Here is a 23,299-nt window from a genome sequence, read left to right on the forward strand (position 1 = left end):
CATAGGGAGGGCTGCATAAATAATGGATGGGGAATCTGTGAACTTTCAGCTGCTGCTGGACCCCAACTGTCAACAGCTTCAGCAAGCATGGCCAATGGCCAGGGAAGAAGGGAACTGTACTTTAACGATATCTGGAAAGACACAGGTTTCCTCATGTTACCTGCCTAGCACCCCATTATTGCATTTTTTATTTTTTATTCCCACATGAAAGCTTTTAACACTTTTCCTGGAACCAAGAATTTACAGTGTCAGTAATGTGCATGGAAAATGGAAGTGAGGGTAGTAAACAACAGTAAGCCACCTTATGCTGAATCATAGAGTGGTAGAGTTGGAAGGGACCCCAAGGGTCATGAAGTCCAACCCCCTGCAATGCAAGGATCTTTTGCCCAATGTTGGCCTCGAACCCACAACCCTGAGATTAAAAGTCTCATGCTCTACCAACTGATCTACCCAGTCAAATCAGACCACTGATTTTGTCTAAAGAGACTGGCATGCTTCCGCCTACTGCATGCTTCCACCCATCCATCTAAATGCTTCTAGCTTCATGGGGACACATAGGGAGCTGCCTTACACTGAGTCAGGCTACTGGCCTATCTAGCCCAGTACTGTTTACACTGACTGGCAGCAGCTCTCCAGGCAGGGGGCATGCCCAGCTCTACCTGGAGATGTCAGGAACTGACCGTGGGACATCCTGCATGCAGAGCATCAAACTACAGCCACAAAACAAAACTCCACTATCTATGGTCAGTCCCTGGGATGCTACCCTGTTTCAGAAAGTGCACATTTGGTAAATTTGCCTTTGAATTCAAACTGTATCAGATTCACCACCACCACCACCTCTAGCTGTTGCTCAATCTAGTTTGTCTATCAACCATTCTCCCTTCATCATACAATGAATTTGTGCCTGGGACTCACTCACCTCAAACCTCACTGATTTCTTCCGTCAAATTGTTTTAGCAACAGCTGTTTCGCAAAATCAAAGCAAGCAATTCCACAAGGGAGGATACATGCACAAATAGTAAACACAGGAGTATTTAACAGCAGGACAGCAAGGAACAAAAAAAGCAAAATGAGACCAGACAAAAAGTGCTAATCTGGACATACCTTAGTTTCCTGGTGTGCTCTTTACACACCAGTCATCAGCCGGTTAGGAATACTGCAAATCCTGATCTGCACGCAATAGTGCAAAACCAGGAAAATGAAATATTGTATTGCTTCAAGCTCTTACTCCCTCTCAAGCGTAGCAAAGCTTTTGTAAGTAGTTAAAGCTGCAAACACTGAAAACAGCTGGGCTTCAGTTTCCTTTCTACCCCACTAGATCCTGGTCAGAGAAAGCAGCAAAGACCTCTGTGTATTATCACTTCCTTATCTTCGCATTATGAAATCTACCTTAACCCACCCTGTGTCCTCCAGGCAACAAAGAGTAAATGGGCCCTCCCCACTTACCACATAGGCCAGAGCATCTCTCAATACTCCAAGGCGGAGTCACAAGTCATCTGCTTTAAACTACAGAAACTTTACCGCTTAACTGCATGCAAGAATCTGAAGCTGTATGAGCCCACCCTGAGCTAATGGCTTTAGGCAAGAGATAAAGTGGTGAAGCAATAGGTCCTCCCTATTAACCATTGGCTGCAACCAGAGTGGGATAAGTTTGTGGGCTGCTCCAGGGTGCTTTGTTTTTCAGGTTTTGTTTTTACACATACATGCAAAAATTGAATGTCAGTAAAGCATGCAGGCAAATGCACATGCGCAAGCATGCATGTTAAACAGCAAAACATTCCAGCGATCTGGAGTTAGTTGCAGCTCCTCCCTGCTGTTTGTGTTTAATGATGTGGGTTTACTCCAGTCTTATTCCAGGGGCCCCTGGCAAGATGCAGTTTTTAAAAATGATAATAAAAATCCTAGCAAATATCTCCTTTGCTGGATTTATTTAAGCAAAAGCTGGGTGGTGAGGTGTCAGGGATGCTGTAGGTAGATTCCTGAGGCTTGAAAAAACTTCAGAAACTTCATTTGGTCCAAAATGCAGCAGCCAGATTACTGGCTGGGGTTCTGTTTAGATCTCATATAACCTATTTTAAAACAGCTGCACTGGTTGCCAGTTTGTTTCTGGGCCCAATTACCTGAAAGACTTCTTCTTTACAGACCCTCTTGGGTGTTCAAATCAGCAATCATCTTGATTGTTCCGCAAGACAATCATGCAACAGAGAGGCGTGTCAAGTTCCCATGCAGAGCAGGATGAAAAAGATCCACTCTAAAGAGCAAAAGATCCTACCAAAGTGGGTGTGGTCCCCTTCTCCCAAATGGGAATGAATTTGCAAAGCAAGTTGAATAGCAGTGACCTAAAGAGGAGCAATTTATTTCTGCAGTATGTGAGCCACACCCTGAAGCCAACAGACTTCTTTGTTGTTTAGATGGGCTGAAAAGATCCAGTTAGAATGGGTGTTCACCACTCACCATAGACAACATCTTTGGGATTTAGAATGGCCAGCTATCTAGCCATATCCAAATGTCAGTGAAACAAGATGAAGGCTGCAATCTGAAAAAGACACATTAGCTTGGTTTGCCCATAACGCTAAACCATGGTTGTGAACCATTGTTAATAAACCACGGTTATGGCTGAGGTGTCCGGCAAATGATTACATAAACCTTGTTTAATTGCATAACAGAATACCAGTGAGTGCAACGAAGCCAGCAGTTTAAATCTTTTGCCACTATTTGTTTGTGGCTCTGTAGCTTTTGGCCAGTGACAGCTCCTTAACCATAGTTCAGGGGTCAGCAACCTGAAGCCCATGGGCCAGAAGCAGCCCCCGGGGGTCGTTTGACCAGCCCCCGAGCCGCCCCCAAACTGAGCTGCCTGCTCACACGCTGCTCTAAACCGGTGCAGCACAGCACGAGGACTTGCTTCCGCAGCGCCGGAAATTGCGTCTGTGCAGATGCAGATGCCGAAAATTGCGGGTGTGGGCGCTCACGTGTACGCGCGATCCAGCCCACAGAGGGATCTCCACCGGACCAATCCGGCCTAGGCAAGATAAACCTTACTGATGCATGCCATAGTTAAAGGAGGTGGTCTGAGTTTGCACATAACAATATGTTAACAAAGGTGTATAAACCAACTAAAAACCTTGATCAATGAGCTTACCTTTAACCATAGTAAACAAACTATTGTTAAGTTGCTGGCCTGGGCTCACACATAACCCTAAGCCACAATTTGATACAAAATTATTTCTGGCCAGTGGGCAAAATCTTAATTTTCCCAACCCTGGCAAACAAAATTTGAGAGGTGGGTACCCGATTATCAGGACTTCCAACCACAGCATGGGACTGTTTGAAAACCCTTTGCAAGCAGCCCAACGCTGCTCCTTAAACTTTTTTGAGGTTCCCTGCCACTGTGTTGGAGATTAGCAACCAGCCACAGCAGAGCCATAGGTGGCTTCCCAAGTACATGCTTGGTCCACCAGTTGCTTGTTGGGGTTCTCCATCCTCACTGATCCTTTTTCAGAGAACCAGTTCAAGTACAGTGGTACCTCGGGTTACAGACGCTTCAGGTTACAGACACTTCAGGTTACAGACTCCGCTAACCCAGAAATAGTACCTCAGGTTAAGAACTTTGCTTCAGGATGAGAACAGAAATAGCACCATGGCGGCACGGCGGCAGTGGGAGGCCCCATTAGCTAAAGTGGTACCTCAGGTTAAAAACAGTTTCAGGTTAAGAAAGGACCTCCAGAAGGAATTAAGTTCTTAACCCGAGGTACCACTGTACGTAGTTAAGCTATGGAACTCTCTCCCACAGAGGGCAGTCTTGACCACCAACTTGGATGATGTTAGAAGAGAATTAGACAAATTCAAAATAAGACTATCAACTAGAATAAGGCTACTATTCCACATAATAAGGCATACTATATCCACAGCTACTAGACATGATGGCTATAGTCTACCTCCAGTGTCAGAGGTGTTATGCCTCTGAATACCAGTTGATGGGAATCACAGGTAGGCATTGTGATGTTATGTCCCGCTTGCAGGCTTCCCACGGTTGGCCACTGTGAGAATGGGCCATTGGTCTGATCTAGCAGACTTGCCTTAAGCTCTTTTGTTAAGAAAGAGGGACAGCTAGAGAGAGGTAAGAAAAGATCGGTGGAGCTCCTGAAGCACCTGGGCCAGTGAAGAAAAATGTGGTAGTGGTGGGGTTATCCTAGGGAAGCAAGATATAAAATAAGGCAGGGCTCCTGTGCCTGTAGCAGCTGTTGTAGAATTCCATCACATACAACTTCTGAAATTCCTTGCCTGTCCTCTTTTGCATTTGGCTGCCCTAGTTCCTTTTAAGAAGGCTGCTTGCAAGATCTTAACCCATCTCTTCCCCACTGCCTCCTCAAAAAATCACATATACACAAAGGGCCAATCTAGCTGTTGGCCAGCTCCTGATTATGGGAATGGCACCAGAAAAAAATAGAGAGGATTGCTTGCACCCTTGAAAAAGTGGGTGCATTTGGAAGGTGATTTGGAACATTTCTTTCCTAAGTGTCTCAAATTCCACATTGGAGTCCATGGCTTGGGATATGTGAGGTGCAGATGTTGCGGGCCTAGAATGCCTTAAGAAGTTGGACAAAGCTGCTCTCCTACAGTGCCACCTGCAGGAGTTGACGGCAAACTGCAGTTTCAAATGGCAGCTGAACATAATCCGCAGGCCTGTGAGCGGTCAGTCAAAATTGTGGCTTCTGTTCTGATTTGCTTGTACAAAGATTATGTGGAAGTGAGATTAGATGACCCTCAGGGTCTCTTCCAACTCCACAGTTCTATGCTTCACAAATAAAATGGCTGGGCTGCTGCTCTGCCACTGCTTGAAGCAGCCCCTAAGTGGTTTTAGCATGGCTCATCTATGGCAGGCATGCCCCGCTCTCAAGAGACTGCAATCTACTCCCACTATAAAAAAACAGGCAGTGATCTACCCATTGGATTGACCAAAGTTGTTGAGTTTTTTGGGGGAGGCTTCACCAAAGTTGTTGAGCTTATTTTGGGGATAATTCACCACAGTTGTTGAGGTGGTTTTTTTGGGGGGGGGGGTTAAACTGGATCACACGATCAACAAGGATCAACCAGGGATGACACGCGATTGACCGGTAGATAGCGATCGACCGGTTGGACATGCCTGATCTATGGTATAAAACTCCCCACCCTGAAAAGTATTAACATTCAGCAAGCCTCCCCACCCCCTGTAAAAGTTACTGAAAATCTCTCCTGCTTTAAGTGGGGGGGGGGGTGGCCCCATGAAATATGGGGGCATTCACCCCCTCTTCTCCCCCCATCCCAGTTTCAAATTTCGTGTCATAAGCTACTCAGGGCAGGGACTTGTCCCCTTGTGCTCTGTAAAGTGTCCCATGCGCTGACAGTGATACAGAAATAACAGAAGAAGCTGCATTATACAGAGTCAAAGCAGTGGGTCCATCTAGCTCAGTGCCAACTGCACTCTCAGCAGGTGACTGGGGACATTCCCATCCTGGGACTGAGCCTCGGACCTTCTGCATGCAAAGCACTGCTCTACCATTGAGCTACAGCCTTTCCCATAAGGGGCCAGCAACTCCTCCTTTCCGGAACTTTCTCCTGCTATCCTGCAAACTGGTCCCATCATTTATTTATTTAATAAAATGTCTATACCGCTTGATTGTAAACACACACACAAACCCACTAAATTCCAAGTGGTTTAAAATAGGAACAGAACAGCAAGATCCATAACAAACTCAGTTATCTTTAAACCCAGTTTTCTTCCTCAACATAAGGCATAATTCAGAGCCAGCAATGGTTGTTTTACAAATCTTCCTGAGCGGGGGGGGCGGGGGGAGACAGTGCCACATGCCTGCGGCTGAAGTCAGCTGAAAGGAGCCTCAGTGCAAAAGCACCCTATCGTCCCCTTTCTGGCCAGTCAGGGTGGGGATATAGAGAGAAGGTCTCAAGTGGGATTAAACACAATCCTAGATTTAACCCTATTAATAAATCTCCATGGAATATTTCTAAATCAATCCTTCATCTGGTGGCCTGGCCTTCAGTTTATTGACAGAACCAGCCAGACTTTTCCAGGGAGGTCTAATGAACTGGGTACAAATTGATCCAACGAAACAGCAACAAACCTGCACATCCAAACCTGTACATAAGCCATACATTTAAAGAGCATTCAACACACATGGTTCTTCCCCACACCAAAAAATCATGGGAAATGTGCTTTGCAAAGGGTATCAAGAACTGTGATTTTGTGAGAGGGAATCTGTAGTTCAGAGGGTTCTTTGTGGGGAAAGCATGAGCTTTAAATGTGTGTTGAATATGCTTTAAATACAAGGTGTGGACGAGACCGCATACTAACCTAATCATGTTCTCGTTCTACACTCCCAGGCTTTGCTATCTATACGCACAACATCCTATAGGTGGCAGCAGCGGCTTAAGGCCGATTCCTGGGAGGTTAAGACTCCTTCCACACACTCCTTGCATTTGCGATCAATCTTTTTCCGTATTTTCTTGCGCTTTATTCCAACATTTGCCAACGCGGATCAATTCATGCATCACCAGAATGAAGTGGGCATTCAATGCAATTTATTGAAATAAGTAAAAACCACACAGGGTAGCACCGGTGATGGCTTATCCATATTTAACTTTTGCCTGCTCTTTCCTGCCACAGGTCTGCGCTGAATTGGAGTAATTCGAGTTTTCAGTAGATTGCTGTTTGCTCCGACTGAGCTTTGAGGAGTGAGTTTTCTCAGGGAAAGCTCCAGAGCAGAAAGAGAGAGAGAGAGAAAGAGGGAGAGAGGAGCGCTTGGACATGGAATTTTAAAGCGCAGACCATGCCTGAAAAGCATGGAGAAAAGGTAAATGTGGATAACCCCTCAGTAAGGGGGGGGGGGTGACATTGCCCCACAGAAACTCTTCCATAGACATGGGTTGCCAACTTCTCCACTCCCTTTTCTCTGCCTTTAACATGCACACCAACATTTAGAAAGTACATTTTCTCCCCTTCACAGAAAATAATAGTGGAAAGGCAGAAGTCTAAAAGGTTTTTTTTTTGAAAAAGGGTGGGAGGAGCAACGCTGTCGAGGCTTCACCTGCTGAGTTTCTGCCTGTTGCAAAATGGGAAGTGCTGAGACAGCTCAGTCAGTAGAGCATGAGACTCTTAAACTGAGGGTCGTGGGTCGGAGCCCCATGTTGGGCAAAAGATCCCTGCATTGCAGGGGGTTGCACTAGATGAACCTTCCCGTCCAACTCTACTATTCTATAATTCTGTGAAGCAAGCAAACAAAGAGGCACAGGGGTCGCCCAGAAGAAAAAGTGCTTCTCCCCTCACAAGAGCCAAACCGTTAGCACAGAGTGTGCCAAGGTGCTTCTCACCTGCTTGCATCCCTGGAGGATAACTGCTTTCAGAACCGGCCTATGAAGCAGCCGCCGATCTACCGCTTGCTGCGGCCAACTCCGTTCTCCTTTGGAGTCCTTTCTTGCCCTGCACCGACTTCCCAGCTGGGTGCATCTTCAGGAGAAATGTCTGCTCCTGGCTGTGCGATGAACCCCGGAGAGAGGGGCCTCTGAATAAGAGGCGTCTAGTGCGCTGCTCTCTTTCACTTGAACAGGCAAGCGACGCACACACAAAATACCAATTCTCTGGGCAAGCACACTTGGCTCATTCAGCAGGGCAGAGTGCAAGGGAGCCTCCCAGCCAGCCTCAGCACCCTCCACTGAAGCCACACTTTGTGCCAGCAGCCAATGCCCTGTGTATACTTGTGTGCGCACAGCCTTCGCTGGCTGCCTGGTGAGCTGCCAACGGGCACAGTGTGCTTGGTACTTTAGAGAAGTGTTGCCAGGAAGGGGAGGGGAGTGAGGTGGTGGTGGGAAAGGGCCTCTGAGAATAAGTCTTCCTGGATCTCGGATGTGATAGAGCTCAATGGATCTGTTGTCAGTTCTGCTCCTAGCCCTAGCCTGCCAGAGAGGGCCTGCGGTGGGCTGCCTTTTCTCTCCAGGTACCAAGCAGAGGCATGATTCTAACAGAGCCTGTGAATGCTTAAGAGCACAGAGGAAAACCTCTGACATCTAAACACATTTATTAATGGTTATGAGGATTCCCTCACTGTGTGTGTGTTACCTGAATACCAGGCAACAGGTGGGCAACTCCTAGGAAAGTCAGATTGCAAGGGCTGCCTTTGGAGCTCTATAGATAAGATGTGGGGAACCAGCTGCCCTCCAAATGTTGTTGGACTCCCACATTCATCAACCCTAGCCCAGCAGGGCCCCTTCATGGATCACTGCCTTGCCGTGGCGAAGGAGCTTGAATAACTCCGAGAAGCTATGAACTATGCCGAGCGGGGCACTCAAGATGGACAGGTCATAGTGGTCCGTATAGTTCAAGCTATGGTTTTCCCAGTAGTGACGTATGGAAGTGAGAGCTGGACCATAAAGAAGGCTGATCGCCGAAGAATTGATGCTTTTGAATTATGGTGCTGGAGGAGACTCTTGAGAGTCCCATGGACTGCAAGAAGATCAAATCTATCCATTCTTAAGGAAATCAGCCCTGAGTGCTCACTGGAAGGACAAATCCTGAAGCTGAGGCTCCAATACTTTGGCCGCCTCATGAGAAGAGAAGACTCCCTGGAAAAGACCCTGATGTTGGGAAAGATGAAGGGCACAAGGAGAAGGGGACGACAGAGGACGAGATGGTTGGACAGTGTTCTCGAAGCTACTAGCATGAGTCTGACCAAACTGCGGGAGGCAGTGGAAGACAGGAGTGCCTGGCGTGCTCTGGTCCATGGGGTCACGAAGAGTCGGACACGACTAAACGACTAAACAACTAACAACAACAACAAGCCCAGCAGGGAAGGGCCAGGGTCTCCCAGTCCCTGCTGTAAATGTAACAGAACTTTTCTTGCCTTTGTATTATCTCTTCCTACTTGCCTCACTGAAAAGAAAAGATTGGATTTTCAATAGTTCCACAAAAATCAAAGGCCTGAGACAACAGGGCCAGATTTTACCGGAAGCCTCTTGTTTATTTTATACCACACAATATACCTGTTTTTCAAAACTCGTTTAATGCCTTTCCACAGGTTCATCGCACAACACTGCCACTCCAGGAAAGATGCATCAATAAGTATTAAATATAACAAGAACAGGCCAACTTTTCAGTGGTGGCTCCCCATTTGTGGAATGCCCTTTTCAGGGAAGCAAACCTGGTGCCATTGTTGTCTGTTTCTAGGCACCAGGCAAAAAACATTCTTATTTACCCAGGTGTTTGGTTTTTTAATTGGGAGGGCACTTAGAAAATATATCAGTGCCCTTTGTTACACTCATCCTTTAAGTATGCTGCAGAGGACTTGTTCATGTATATATATATATATATATATATATAGGCATTGTAAGTTTTTGTTTATACCTGATTTTAAGGTAATTATCATTTCTTCTTCTTTTTTCACTACAGAGCCATTAATGGTGCTATATAAATAAAGGTGAATGAATGAATGAATTATAATAAATGTGGTGGTGGTGGAAGAAGAGGGGGAAACAAATAAGCAGCTGGATTAGTTTTGCTAACGTTTCAGCCAGCCTTGCCTTCTGAACAGATACCCCATTTCTTTGCCCTCTCCTGTTTTTCTGCCTCTTCCCTAACTGAGAATGCTCAGTCTTCATTGAAAAGTTTTGTCCCTCACTGCTCATCCATATTTTTGTTCTTTGGCAAAACATGGCCCAACCATGCTCGTTCCTCTCTTTTTAATTTCCCAGCGGCCTCATTTTGGCTACAATTCTGTCAGCACATACCAACTGAGTTTGCTTTTAGAACTGATGGTGTTTATTAAGTGCTATTCATGAGTGTTGCAGCCTCTTTGAACGCCTAATTCTCCACAAGGCCAGCCTCCTTAAAACTTCTGCTTGGTTTCTTCAAACCAGAAAGGGAGGTGCCCTTAAAGCAGGGGGGAGCATCACTTTCAGCCCAAGGGCCACATTCCCTTGTAAACAACCTTCTGAGGGCCACATTCCAGTCATGGGCGGGGCCAGAGGCAAAAGTAGGTGGAGCAATGAATGCCATTTTTGCCTTTGTATAGTAGGTTATTTTTCACACCCATATTCACACATCCCTCTCTTATCCTCCAGGGCCAGTGAGAAATGTGGCCTTGAGAGAGCTGTTTGGGAGAGCCACATTTCGTTCCTGGGCCTAAGGTTCCCCACCCCTCTCTGAAAGATACATATTCAACAAAATCCAATTATCCTAACAACCACAGCACCACCACGAAATTGGTTGTGTGGTCTCTTTTCTGCCATAGTTCCTGATCCTGGCTAGGCAATGTCCACACCTCCAGAATGCAACATCAGAGGCTTTGTGGGAAATGTAAATGCTGCCTGGCCCCCGGGAGTCTGGGAGATCTCATTTTAATTTCCAACAATGCCCCACAGCAACACTATGTCACGAGATGTCAGAAAACCAGGGTTCAAATCTCCAAGCAGCTATGAAGTTCACAGAGCGGCCTTGGGCCAGTCACTACTTGCATACACACCATACATTTGAAGCACATGATTCTTTCCCCACCCCCTGCAAAAAAATTAATAAATCCTGGGGACTGTGGTTTACCCCTCACAAACCTACAGTTCCCAGCACCCTTAACAGATTACCCAGATTCTTTCGGGGGAGGCCATGCGCTTTAAATGTGTGTCAAAATGCATGGTATGTACACAGCCACTGTCCCTCATCCTAACCTACTTCACAGGGTTGTTGTGAGGGGGATGCCCTGACTAGAGCTGGGGGGGGGACGACGACGACGACAACCTTGTATGCTCCTTGGACCAAAGCTGGGATACAAATGTAATAAGTAAATAAATAAATACCCGCCACTGGGATGTAAACCCACATGGCACCAGAGGGCCTTCTCAGATCTGGAGCCAGCCCTCCTCTCCCACATCCTAGCCCCCAAACATTCTGCATCTTTAAGCAATCCTTGAGCAGAAAGCTGTTGTGTGTAACCCTTTTATAGACACCATGGATGGCGTGAGCCCATTGCTGGCAAGATAGGAAAACACACACACACAAACACGCACGAAAGAGAGACCACCCATTAAGTGGGATTTACAAGATGCTTCTGGCGCAGGCTTTGGCTCCCAGCACGGACTGTTCCTGCCCCAGACAAGCGCAAGCAGTTTTGCCCCATAATTCTTTCTTCTTTCATCTCCCTTGACAGGTCTCGGCCATTCCTCTTCCCAAACCACATTTCTTTTGCATCATCAGGACAGTTTAAAGACTTGGAAAAGGTGGGATTTGCTTAGTCTTCCAATTAGCAGCGCTGAAGGAGTTTTTGTGTGCAGGGGAGTGAATCAGGAGGCCTCTCCCTGCTGTATCTACTGGTTGCTTTGTGACCTTTCCAGATCACTCCCTGCCCAGCAAACAAAAGGAATTTCTTTTCAAAGTACCCTAAGTGTGCCTCAAACCATTTTGCCTTTTCTTCATCCGTTTATGTGATGCTTTGTAGAGTGGAAGAGAATAGGTCCCTGTCCCAAGGAGGTCACAATCTAAATATCCGAACAGGGCAAACTAGAGCTAGAGAGGAGACATTGGAGACAGGGTAAAGTAAGAGAGTGCATTGGTTGGGGGGGGGGGAGAGAGCAATGTGCAGCTGTTTCCTTTTCACATGCTTAGCCTTAGAGCAGATGTGGGGAACCTCTGGCCTTCCAGATTGCTGCTGAGCCACAATTCTCATCATCCCTGGCCACTGGCCATGCTTGCTGGGGCTAATGGGGGTTGTAATTCAGCAACATCTGGCGGGCCAAAGGTTCCCCACACCTGGCTTACATACAGATTCATTTTAAACAGAGAATGGAAACATTGAGCACCATCATTTATCGACTGCTGGGATAGCTCAGTTGGTAAAGCATGAGACTCTTGAGGTCAGAGTTGAGAGTTAAAGCGCCGCGTTGGGCACAAGATTCCAGGGAGCTGGAGTTTGTCCACAGACAGCTTTCCAGGTCATGGGGCCAGCAAGACTAAACCGCTTATGGCACAACAGAACACCGTGACGGAAGCCAGAGAACATGGAAACGCCGTTTACCTTCCCGCCGCAGCGGTACCTATTTATCTACTTGCACCAGCGTGCTTTCGAACTGCTAGGTTGGCAGGAACTGGGACAGAGCAACAGGAGCTCACTCCATCGTGGGGATTCGAACCGCCAACCTTCCAATCAGTTTAGACCATAGCACCACCTGCGTCCCAGTATAAAACACTGCAAGTGTGTTTGTTGGGGGGACGGGGACTGGCTGGTTTCTCACAAACAAATGAAAAGAATAGTGACTGTAACTTGTTGCCTAAATATAGCTCAGGTTCTACAGATGCTAAACATGCACTCTCTCTTAAAAAAAGGAAGGAAGGAAGAAACCAGGGAATCTGGAGATTATGGTTCATCCAAGGGAGATTCCCTCCCCCCCCACATACACCATATCACCCTGTGGACACCCATGATTCCTGATAATAATGTGTTTTATGAAGAACTCATTCCCAGATTTGCTTGTGTTCCTATTTCCTCCTCCTTCCCATTTTGCTCTTATCTTGTAACTATTACATTTTAACCCTGAAGGCAGGGACTGTATAGTTGTCGTTTTAACCTTTGTAGAACTCTTAGCCTGCGTGCACATTACCAACCTAAAAAACAGCAAAGTCATCGTTTTTCTCAATTTGGATTGAAGCTGGTTTGTTAGGGGAACTCATAAAAATGCAGTATTTCATAAGAAGCAAGAGGTATGGATTTTGGTTAATGTGTGCACTCCACTTTCCAAACTGATGGTGGGAACGCAATGAGTGCAAACAGGAGCATGTAAACAGGACCCTTAGAAAACTTAAAGCAAGAAAGAAGGAATGCCAGTGCAACAATCTGCAACAGAGGGACAATATGATGACATGGTCAACTCTCCTGCAACACAGCTGTATCCAAATGGCTTAGTGTCTAAAGGAGATAGCAGTCTGTGTCCAAATGGGAATTTTCTCAAGTGTAGAGTGCCATTTCATGACACTGAAATTCCCTATTCTGTGCAAACTAATCGAAGTACACAACCAAATTCTTGCTATGCAGGGGTCATATTTGCAGATCTACATTCGGCCACTGGTCCATCTAACTCAGTATTGTCTTCACTGACTGCCAGCAGCTCTCCAACATCTCAGGCAGAGATCCCTTTCCCAACCCTGGTGCAAAGACCCCTTTTTCTTATCTTTTGAAGTGGAGGCCTGATGGAGTCAGCTGTCAATAAAATAGCACCTCCTTCATTTATAGTCAAAAGCCGAACAACACCATTATTGTTACTAGCATTAGTAGTAGTATTAGTCTGATTTGCAACTTTATAGTGCACAATTTATGCACCTGAGTTAACATCATATAAAATAATACATGTGCATGCATGGATCTGATAACCATGCCACACGTTGTTTGTCAGATGGGCACCAATGCTACACCTTCTTTCACAAAGGAAAAAGGAAAAGAAAGCGAATGCATGCCAGTTTTCAGAGGAAAATCTGCTATGAAACTAATGAAGCTTAAGCTTTGGGGATGCTAATCCTGGAGAGGCCCAAGTAATGACTTTAGCCCACATTGCCTTAAAAATTTGCTTTAAAAAGTGCCTAATGCATGTATATAACACTTCCCTAATTCCCCCCCCCCCCATAACTCAAAAACTGTAAGGCATAGGGAGTTTTTTATTCACACCAGTGACTTGGACATGTAAGATAATCCAGTACAACTTCAATCAAAATCTTAATTGTAGTAGTTACTATCAGGGGCGTCTTACCCATAGAGGTTAGTGGTGCAGGGTGCCAGGGTTCCAAGTTCTGGAGGGCGCCAGGGAAGAGGTGGAGGCTGGACGCGGCGTCTCCTGGCATCAGCTCGCTGCCCTCGCCTGCCTCCGCCATGCCGAAGCAGCGCCACACCCGGAGCCTCCGTCTGCCGTGGTCACCGTGGCACAAAGCGGCCAGCCTCTGCCTCTTCCCCACCGGAAGAGACGCCCTCCAGCCGCTGCCCGCCTCCTCCAGCCCCACCGGCAGTGCCGTCCTCCCTAAAAAACTCTGGGAAACGGGGGGGGGGCAGGGCAGGGCAGAGGGAGCTTTGTACCATGGTGCCGGATATGCTTAAAACAGCCCTGGTTACTATTTTTTAAAAAATTATGGTGGTCTGTCATGGAACAACCCCATTGAAGGAGATAACAGTGGTTGCCCAGACCTTGCTGCTGGTTGTGAAGGGGCCCCCGTAACAGTGCAAACTTCAGGGGCCCCCAAAATGTAGATCTGCCCCTGCCAGTGTGGCCAGCTTTACAAGGAAACTGTTCATGCTACCAGTTTCGGCTGCTGAGTAAATATTTGAGGAGACAGCCTGTGATAAGTACGCTCCCCTGCTGAGTCTGGTGCCCTAGGTCAAATCCCTGGCATCTCCAGGTAAGGCAGGGAGAGAACCTAGGTCTGAATCCCTGGAAGTCCCATCCACACTTCCGTTTGTCCCTTAATGTCAAGTCACAGGTCTGAGAGGTGTTCCACCTCTGTGGAATCATAGAATTTTAGAGTTGGAAGGGACCCCATGGGGCCATCTAGTCCAACCCCCTGCAGTGCAAGGATCTTTTGCTGAATGTGGGGCTAGAACCCACAAGACTGAGATTAAGAGTCTCATGCTCTGCCGACTGAGCTATCCCAAGTACGTTCGGCCGCTTTCCCTGGAAACCCCAAATTTTACTGCTGAATTGGAACAAACAGCTCAGTTGGTTGGATCGTGGTGCTGATAATGCCAAGGTTGCAGGTTCGATTCTCGTATGGGGCGACTGCATATTCCTGCACTGCAGGGGGTTGGACTCACTAGATCAGCAGTTCTCAACCTGTGGGTCCCCAGATGTTGTTGGACTACAACTCCCATCATCCCTAGCTAGCAAGGCCAGAGCTCAGGGATGATGGGAGTTGTAGTCCAGCAACATCTGGGGACCCACAGGTTGAGAACCGCTGCACTAGATGATCCTCAGGGTTCCTTCCAACTCTACAATTCTATGATTCTATGATTCCGTCAACCCTCCTCTGCAGATTTACCTGTGTTCCATGGTGCTCATCCTCATCACACGCCAAAAAAGGACCGGACCATCACAAGATCTCTGCTCCTTTCAGCTACAGCCTGAAGAAGGGAAGAGAGGCAGCCCGACACTCGCTTGCTCACTCACTGGGAGGAAAGCTACGCTGTGGGAGTGGCAAGACAGGAGGGCTGAGGGAGGTGGCTGTCGGAGGAGCAAACACTCCTTTCCAGACACCCACGCAGGAAGGGAAGGCAGAAAGCAGGAGGGAAGATGCAAGCCGGGGGAGTCAGGTGGTGTCAGGCCCAGCCACCCATCACTGCCTGGTGGTGCAGTGTGGAAATAGGAAACTGCCACATGGAACAGGAAGCAGACACATTTCAAGCACATCAAAGAGATAGACATGATTATATTATTGGTTTTTGCAGTCACACGTGTCTGGTTTTCCCAAATTAAATTAATTTTATTGTATTTGAACGTCACTCACTCTAATAAAATGATAGAATGGTAGGAGTTGGAAGGGACCACAAGGGCCACTTAGTTCAACCCCCTGCAATGCAGGAATCTTTTGCCCAACACAGGGCTCAAACCCACAACCCTGAGATCAAGAGTCTCACGCTCTACCGACAGAGCTATTCCAGTGTCCTAGTTAAGTCAGGCTGTGAATTCCGCCAAAGATTATAGTGAAAATGGCGGCACTGATATGTTGCTGGACTACAACTCCCATCAACTCCACCCAATGGTTGAAGTCCATTGGAGTGTAGTTCAAAACTGGGAGGGTACCTAGCTGAGGAAGGCTGAAACAGAGCCTAGAGAGAGTCCAACTTCTCCCACGTATTTCCAATTGAAAATTGTTTTTTATCTTTTCTTCCCATAAGGGCTTGAAATGACAAAATGAAACGAAACTGACACTCCATTGATTTGCACAGCATGCAAATAGGCGTATGTGCATGAGAGCAGTAGAGAGAACTGTGTCACATTCCAGTTGACAATCAAGACAACGTCAACATTTCCAGTGACAGCCTTTGGCCCTCTCGGATTACCACGCTGTTCTCAGCAGAGGGCTTCACAGCACAGATAGGAGCCAGAGGCTGCGCAGTGCAGGTGTGTAACCTTTCAGGCCCAAAGCGAAATGACCCATTGGAGACCCCTCCTCCGGGGCCAAGCAAGCCCACACGTGGTGAGCCAGAGTCCTGCATTTCCTGTCTCAGCGCCAAGGCACGCTTCCTCTCTGCCAAAACCCACACCCCTTGGGCTGCCCATTGGACCAGAGCCTGCAATCTGGAAGTGATTTTCTTGCTCGGCTCAGCCTGGCCTGCTTGGGAACGAGCCTCTGGCCCCCACAAATTCCACTTGGATGGAAAGATCTTCTTGCTTTCCCTCCAGTTGGAATCCACAGCCAGCCACGGATAACAAAACATGTTTCTGGGCAGAACTGCAAGCATAGTACAGCACCGAGTCATGTAGTACGTTTATTGCAGATTTGTTTTGTCCCCTTACGAATAGAAAAATAAGCATGACATGCTTCAGTACGGGATATTGGGAGACACAAGACTTGAAACATACTGAAAATTACAGTAGTTATTTCTAAAAGAAGCATCCATATGTACACATGCACAAAATGGGCAGGGCCAGAGGAAAAAGGGAACCGAGCAATTAATGCAGTTGTTGCTTCTCTACAGACCTCTCTCTCTTACCAACTTCAATGTGACCAGAGTTCAAGGCCACATTCCAGCCAAGTGAAAACATATAATGAGGTAGTTAGTAGGGCCTTCAAGGGGTGTGGCCTGGGGAGGGGGTGTGGCCTGCCAATTCCAAGAGTCTGACAGAGAGGCCTAGATAGCTGCATTTGGCCCCTGCGCCAGAGGTTCCTCACTTCTGCTTTTTAAGCTACTTTCACCCAATACAAGCCCCCTCTCCCAAGCCCAACACATAAGGCGAGTTTGTATTGCATCCTTATTTATTCAAGAACTGCATTGGAGCATTTAGGGAATAAAACAGCCTGTGGTTTGCATAGGTCTGGGAAATGGGAATCAGTCCAATTTGTATCAAAATCTGCAAAGATCAAATTCCTCAAAGTTCTCCAATAAGGAAGCATTTCCAGCCTTTAGCCTTCTTCAAGTGTTTCCCCAGTTCAGGGCCTTCAGTGCCTTTTGAAATGTTTCAAGGGAAGGCACAAAAAAAGAAGTAAAAATGTAGTATAAACACCAACAGCTGGGAAACACTGGCTGCAAGCGCTCCAATTGGAGAACAGCCTTTACCAAAGGTGTCATGGGCTTTGGAGAAGCTCGAACTCAGGACGAAAGGGAGAAACGTGCTAAGAGGAAGGCACATTTGGCAAACCCTCACCGTGATCAACTCCTGCCTGGAAATCTATGTCTCCACTGCAGGAGGATGTGTGGATTCAGAACTGGCCTCCGCAGTCACTTATGGACTCACTGTTAGAACCGTGTTCATGGAAGACAATCTTACTCGGCTACGAGTGATCGCCAAAGAAGAAGAAAAGTGCCTAAAGGAAGGAACCAACTGACCCTCCCTGGGGAGAACATTCCACATTCAACAAATGGAATATTTTACAATAATTTATTTTAAATACCATCACTCCCTTATGCCACAGGTCCTCAAGGAGGCTTACATACCAAACCTAAAAAGCAAAACAAAAAAACCCTCACCAAATTGTTAAAATGCAGGAAGCAGATTAAACCATGAAACAGGGTACCACCACAGAATAGGCCCTGCTCATGGAGGTTTTGTTTCTCACATCTGGAACAGGACCACCAATGATAATCTGGGCAACCAGGTGCATTCATGCAGGAGGAGATAGTTCTTGCTTTTCTCTAGTATCTCAAGATCTGCAAAGCTTGCCTAAGATCCCAAGAGCTGAATTGCCTAAATTCAGAGCAAAACATTTTTGCTTCAGTTAATGGCGCTTTGTAAATCAAAGTGTTTTCGGAAGGACCTCAGCTGTGTGGGAAAGAGCTTTGCATAGCCCCTGCAAATCACTACTGTGATCTCTCAGCCAGGCTTACTGCCTAGAATGAAGAACTACAGAGTGTGACCTAGCGCTCAAATTAAGAGGAAGCCTTGCTGAACTGAGCTGCTTTGTCTTGAACCTTATTGTGGGAGACACTCAGGGCTTATCCACACTTACCTTTCTTCCATGATTTCCAGGCACACTCCACACTTTAAAGCTCTTTTTTCTTTTGCTCTGGAGCTTTTCCCGCAAAAACCTGCTCTTTAAATCTGAATCAGAGCAAACAGCAATCCACAAAAAAACTGAATTGCAGTTTGTTGTGCTTCACCTGTGTCTGGAAAGAGCAGAGCAAAATTTAAGTGTGGATAAGCCCTCAGCCCACAATGCACACATCCGAAGCATTATTCTGACTGCTTTGATCCTTTTGCTGTTAGCATGAGCCTGAAAATTTGTCATGAACTCGAGCTACATCCTGCTTGGAAGTAACTTACTTCAAGCTGCACGCCCATAGATCATGTTTGGAAAATGCAGCTGACTCCTTTATTCCCTCTTGTTTGTTCCAGACCTCAAGCCTGCAAAGTCAGAGGGCACGGAACGGCTGGTTTTTTGCCACTAAACACCAGTAAACAGTTTATTTCAAAGAAGGCGTGGAATAGGCTTCTGAATCCAGTGCTAGGAGCAAAGGAGATTGACTCATGCAGAATTAGCTGTTCTTTTCAGAGTGGGGTGCAAGAGGAGGAGGAGGAGGAGTGCTTTTTCAGCCAAAATGCAATTTTGAAGATGGTGGGAGTCTTCTTCTGTAGGTGGGATGTGCAATAAATTAGGGATATGTGGGGGAGAAACCTGCAACCAAATATTGCAGTGCATCACCATCCTCAAACAAGAATGCTCCTGTTCATGGGTCCAGCCAGCTTTGAACCCCTATAGCAATAGTCATGCCTTGAAGGAGAAAAGAGAGACTGTTCTTGGAATGGTAGAAAGGATCGACAATATGTTCATTTCAGGTGGGGGTTTTGTCCAGTTTCACATTCCTCTTCCACCCCAGTTTTAAATTCAGGCCTCCACATTTCTGCATAGGTTTGTTTTTATTTACCCAAAAAAATCACCAACATATTAGTGCATTTCCCCCTAATATACTGTTGTATATGCAGCTTTGCTTAATATAGTTTTTCATTTTATGGAAGCACATATAACATAATCCAGAAATGCAAAATTGAGAAGAACAGAGGAAGTGGCAGACTCTGAGTCCACCTAGCTCAGTACTGATTGCACCAGTGTCTTCCGCCTTGGATCCCAAAATGTTGTTGGACTCACCCATCATCGCTAACCATTGGGCAAGCTGGCAGTGGAATGTGGGATCTATAGACCAACAACATCTGGGCACCCAAGATTGAAGAACCCTGGCCTATGATGACTGCAATAGTACTCCAGGGTCTCGGTCAGAAAAAATTCTATCACCTGATTGTTTTTAAACCAGAAATGCCAAGGACTGAACTTGTGTCTTCTGCACACAAAGCATGAGCTCTGCTACTGAGCTACAGCCTTGATCCCTATGCAGACAGGGCACCACAAAGATCTCCACGGCATTTCTGTGTATGCTGCACACCTCTGTTCCTTGCATAGGTAAAGGGACCCCTGACCATTAGGTCTAGTCGTGGCCTACTCTGGGGTTGCGGCGCTCATCTCGCTTTATTGGTCAAGGGAGCCACCATACAGCTTCTGGGTCATGTGGCCTGCATGACAAAGCCACTTCTGGCAAGCCAGAGTAGTGCACGGAAACGCTGTTTATCTTCCTGCCCGAGTGGTACCTATTTATCTACTTGCAATTTGATGTGCTTTGGAACTGCTAGGTTGGCAGGAGCAGGGACTGAGCAACGGGAGCTCACCCCGTCGAGGGGATTCTAACCACCGATCTTCTGATCAGTAAGTCCTAGGCTCTATGGTTTAACCCACAGGGCCAACCGCGTCCCGTTCCTTGCATACAGGGGTCCATTTATGACCTCTCTGCCAGGGTGCCTTCAGATCCTGGGACCAGCAGAGCTAGGGAGATTCCTAAATTTGCTCCCCCCACATTTGGCACAGCCTGCTGCAAGCAAGAGTGTCAGGCTGCTGCTTTTCAAAACTGCTTTCCCACCCCCACCACAAACCTCCCCACCGCCATGCAGGTTGGAAAGCAGGCGAATCTCTCCAGAACAAGCATCCACTCACAGCATGCAGAACTCACCCAGGATGCAGAGCCAAAAGTTCCACTCTGACTCAAACAGTTACAAGGGGAAGGAAAATAAAAGAGACAGCACAATAAGCAAAGTCAGCACCTTTTTTCCGCCTCGCAGCATCCTGCCTTCACCAAGGCCTTTTAAGCAGCGGGAGAGCTTCATCCTGTAACACTGTATTTGTTCTGGCCTTCAGGAGGGACAAGGCATCCTCCTGACTAGGACCAGGAGTACCTAGTTTCCAATTCAAGCACAGAAACCCTCCTTTCCATAGAATGTCAAGGGCAAGGGTGAGGGTGAGAATCTGTTGGCCATCAGCCTCTGTGCCAAAACAGCTTTTCTACAACTGGTGCAAACTGAGCCCCGCTTGAGTCCTGTCTGCACTATTCATTTAAAGCAGTATTTTGTCGGCATCCATCTGTCTTGAGAAACAGGGGAGTGCACCTCTGGGGGTGGAGTCAAACCTCTCTGTGTTAGCAGCACTGCAAGTGACCGCCCCGGGGGCACAAGGCTGGGCAGTGTGTGTGGAAGTTTTGGACCCACTTCTCAGCCTTGCTGAGAAGAAAAAAAAGCAGAGCAATTAGGTATGTGTGGCACCAGCTTGGCTGCAGGAGTTGCTGGAAAGGAGGTGTACAAGGGGCTATTCAACTGTCCTAGGGAATCCACTCTGGATTTGTGTAGGGTTTCCTCCTTAGCCTTTTCTTCTTTTGAATATATCCTGCAAGGCCACTGAAGTTTAGGATCAGAGTTGTCCTCCTCCTAGATGGGCTACCTTTCCAGGTTTATGAGCCCCTCAATTCTCTCTACGGCATGTGTAGAAACTGCCTTTTTGAACCCACTATTGGCTCGTCCACTCAGTCTGCTAGTGCCTATCTTTGCATACAAGGGGAATATGACACCACTTAAAAGAGTCATGGCTTCCCCCAAGTAATCCTGGGAGTTGTACTCGGAGTTGTTAAAAGACACACACACCCCAGTTAACAATATTCATTATTGTTAACAATATTTAAAAATGAAAACATCAGTTTGAGATACAAAGTACTGATTCCTTTTCAGGGGTGCCAACTTGAATAAAATATTGTGGGGGCCTAGGTCTTCTTCTTCTTCTTTGGCGATCACTCATAGCTGAGTAAGATTGTCTTCCACAAACACGGTTTTAACAATGAGTCCTTAAGTGACTGTGGAGGCCAATTCTGGATCCACATGTCCTTCCACAGTGGAGACATAGGTTTCCAGGCAGGAGTTGATCACGGTGTGGATTTGCCAAGTGTGTCTTCCTCCTCAATCACATGACACGGTGCACACACACCATTTGAATGACAATGCCCATCAACGGGGGGGGGGGGGGAGAGGGGCTCAGATATTTTATTGCAGGGGCCAAAGCACCACAGCCCCTGGCGGTTGGCTCCTATGTTTCTTTTAGTAGCAGTTCAACAACTTGTCACCCAAAACTTTTGAGCATTTGAAAATGTCACCATGGCAACAGAAAGTTTGGACTGCAGCACATTCAGAACAACTGACCAAGGAAGTTAAAGCCTTAGCAAGAAAGAGAGAAGAGGATAGTTTTATAGAGGCATTGCATCCTTTCATCACATACTCAACAGAACATCAAATACAGTGGACTCACATTTGAAATTTTGCAGTAACGTTTTCCCTTAGGATTCTGTGCTTTGAGGGAGGGTGGGAGGGTAAATGTACGTTAATAGGGGTTATGTTCTCATGTTCCTTTTGAAAAACCAATTAAAAACATTTATTTTAAAAGTGCTACTCCCCCAGGAGGGCCTCACAATGCATTATGAATTGCTAATTTTATTCCAATACCAAACATTTTATTTCACTGTACTAAAAAAAAATATTCCATCTTTTTCAAAGCTAAAAGAAAAGAAGCACGAACACAAGAAGGCTCCTGCAATTTCAGACCAAAGGCCTGTTTAGTCCAGCATCTTGTTTCCCATGCTGGCCAACCAGATGCTAATGTGAAGCCCAGAAGCAGGACTTCATCGCAAACAGCTGCCTTCTCTGGTGAACGGTATTTAGAGGCGTGTGGTGTTTGAACACTGAGCTGCAGAGGGGTGAATTAGATTAGGATAAAAGCCAGGAGTTTAAACACCCGCTTCCTTGGCTCTGATCAAAGTGATCCATTCCTGACCAGCTGCTGTACAATGAGTAATTAAATAATTAAAAAGATGGGAGATAGGTCTTATAGGTCTATGACATTGTGCCTGGCTTTGCCCACAGCAAAAGTTCTTCACATCTGGAATGCCCTTCTCAAACAGATCCAGCAGTCTCATTTTGGTTCATTTTTCTCATGCAAACAAATACATCTTCTTCAAAAAGGAAGATTGGTGTTTTTATAAAGTTGGCTTATGGATGTTTTGTTTGATGTTGTTTTATTTTAAACGGAATAGGTTGTTTCATGTGTCCCAAGTTTTATTGTTTCAGCTGTCGGCTGATTGGAGGTATCTTCTTGAAAGAGAAACATAAATTACATAAAGAAAGAATTTTGAGCCAGTGCTCAGCAGAGGTTATCCCCTAATCTGCTTCGCAGTTCCAAGGCTCAGATTATATAAAACAAAAAGGAAGAAGAGTGCCTTTAAGCATATACAGAATGTACTGGGGGGAGGCATGGTTTGGGTCTTACAGATTGTCCACTGCCCTAGAAACTCCTGTTTCAACAGTGGGGTTGACTGAACCAAAATGAAATACTTTTGGAGGCTGCGTACACACAATACGTATATTTAAAGCACATTTAAACTACATGACTTCCCCCAAATAATTATTGGAATGGTAGTTTACCCTCTAACAGAACTACAGTTCCCAGCAACCATAACAAACTACCTGATCCTTTGGGTGATACCATGTGCTTTAAAAGTATGGTTGTGTACATAGCCTAGTCTCATTGATTTATGTAGGTGAGTTTTTAGCACATAGCTTGTTTTCCAACCAAAGTGAAAAGGACTTAAAAGTGCTGGAACTTAAGCTGGATCATGTCCTACATGCTTTGCAGTCTTTGTATGATTTTATTCTCTAACTGCCCTGTGAAATTGCTTGACATTGTTCCCATTCTACAGATGGATCCTCTCCA

At 46.4% G+C, this 23,299-nt stretch overlaps 1 protein-coding gene and 1 long non-coding RNA gene across 5 annotated transcripts in view; one reads left to right on the forward strand and one right to left on the reverse strand.

Annotated features, from left to right (window-relative positions):
* The window catches only part of NHSL2 (NHS like 2), a 114,388-nt gene that overhangs the window by 83,006 nt on the left and 8,083 nt on the right, over positions 1 to 23,299 (reverse strand). The window lies entirely within an intron of this gene.
* LOC308468248 lies at positions 4,035 to 22,401 on the forward strand. Of its 4 annotated transcripts, none has more exons than XR_013981530.1 (5): positions 4,035 to 4,117; positions 6,662 to 6,848; positions 11,187 to 11,256; positions 15,906 to 16,131; positions 22,087 to 22,401. It is a non-coding gene; the product is annotated as an uncharacterized lncRNA (long non-coding RNA). The 4 variants fall into 4 exon arrangements; XR_013981531.1 differs by lacking the exon at positions 22,087 to 22,401 and adding an exon at positions 18,565 to 18,907; XR_013981532.1 differs by lacking the exon at positions 22,087 to 22,401 and adding an exon at positions 17,418 to 17,708.

Source organism: Podarcis pityusensis (assembly GCF_964106645.2).
Source record: "Podarcis pityusensis genome assembly, chromosome: Z".
Lineage (NCBI taxonomy): Eukaryota > Metazoa > Chordata > Lepidosauria > Squamata > Lacertidae > Podarcis > Podarcis pityusensis.